The following is a 1,526-nucleotide window of genomic DNA, read 5'->3' as shown; positions in this document are numbered from 1 at the left end:
CCTTGCTTCCTCTCCGGCCTGACCTCTACAATTCCTTCTCCACAAAGGCACCCAGACTGAACCTTTTGAAATTTAAGTGAAATCATCTCAGTCTCTTGCTCAAAACTACCCAGTGGCTCCTTAACACACTTAAAATCCGAAGTCCACCCCATGGTCTGTGAGCCCCTGCCTCCTGCCTCTGGCCGGCCACCCTGCAGGCCACTCCCCATCTCAGCTCCTGCACGTCGCTCTTCATGCTGGCCTTTGAGCAGATCAAGCATGTGTCCACCTCCACACCTTGGCCTCCCTCCACCAGGAGCTCTGGGCCCAGACATTTCCGAGCTGCTCCCCTTCCTCTCTCGGCTCCTGTCCGGAGGCGTTCCTTGAGCGTCGTGCTAAGCCAGCACGCCCCTCCTGCTCCGTCCACCCCGACATTACTTCCCTCTTTAGCTTTCTTCATACCTCCCAGTGTGTCATATGATGAACTTTTATTTTTTTGTCTATTTGTTTGTTTTCTATCCTCCAATAGAACACAAGCCCCAGGTGGGCAGGGTTTTGTGTCTTTGGTCTCTGGTTAGATACTCAGTGAATAATTGTTGAATGAATGAATAACTGAGCAAACAGTGCACATTTAGCAGTTGGTGAACAAATGGACAAACAGGAAGAGGGTCTCAAGGGTCTAAATGAGGTGTGTCAGATTCACAGGGGCGAGGTGTGATCCTGCTTGGGGACCATGGGCATGGAAAGAAAGAAAGTGCACACTGTTAAGAACTTTCAAGAATACATTTAACTCTCATTTCCCTCATGTAAGGCTGGGCTTTGGTGATCCGAAGGAAAAGTCTTCTTGGGAACGCTGCTGGAGAAAAGCCCCTCAGAGCTTTCTACTCTTTGTGGATATTCTTATACCTGGTCACCAGCACGTGGCCCAACAGGACCAAAAATTCATCCAAGGGGAGCACTCCATGTTTATCAGCATCCAGGTCTCAGAATATCTTGTCAATGGTAGCTTGATCTTTGGTGTTCTAGAAGGGGACATCAGAGACAGTAAGCTCAGACTCTTCTTCCCCTTCCTCTGGGCCTCTCATCCCTCAGGGCTCAGCTCAGGAAGTCCAAGGACATTAACTCATTCACCAAAACTGTGTTGGAGACTCCAATGTAACAAAATAGAAGATGGAGGGAAGCAGCTGTTGTGAGCCAACCTAGAGGCACACAAGTCCTGACCCGGATGGTCTCTGTAGCTCACTAACCCCCACAGGTAAGGAAACAATCCCAGAGAGAGAGGCAAATAGAGCCTGAGGTGACAGCGTGAGTTATGGAGAGAGGAAGGCAGATCCCGTGCCCCACAGCTCAGAAGAGCATCCTCAGCCAACCCCACCCCCGTCTTTCCGTGGGCACGTTTGGATGAGAAGCTCATCACCTACCTTGAGGCAGTTTGGAAGTTCCCCATCATCAGCTTCTTCATCTCACCCTTGGAAAGGGTGTCCTGATGCCCCTCCTGGGCTGAGTACTGGTGGAAGACATCAATGACCCCCTCCAAGTGATCTTCC

At 50.6% G+C, this 1,526-nt stretch overlaps 1 long non-coding RNA gene across 1 annotated transcript; it reads right to left on the bottom strand.

Annotated features, from left to right (window-relative positions):
- Window positions 1-743: 743 nt before the first annotated feature.
- On the bottom strand, window positions 744-1,516 carry LOC115285260. The gene is made up of 2 exons (XR_003905464.1): window positions 1,401-1,516; window positions 744-1,001 (listed from the first exon to the last, which is right to left on the bottom strand). It is a non-coding gene; the product is annotated as an uncharacterized LOC115285260 (long non-coding RNA).
- Window positions 1,517-1,526: the final 10 nt, after the last annotated feature.

The sequence above is a fragment of the Suricata suricatta genome, unplaced genomic scaffold (genome assembly GCF_006229205.1).
Source record: "Suricata suricatta isolate VVHF042 unplaced genomic scaffold, meerkat_22Aug2017_6uvM2_HiC HiC_scaffold_60, whole genome shotgun sequence".
NCBI classification, from domain to species: Eukaryota; Metazoa; Chordata; class Mammalia; order Carnivora; family Herpestidae; genus Suricata; species Suricata suricatta.
The sequence above is the reverse complement of the archived record's forward strand: the minus strand, read 5'-3'. Positions and strand labels throughout refer to the sequence as shown.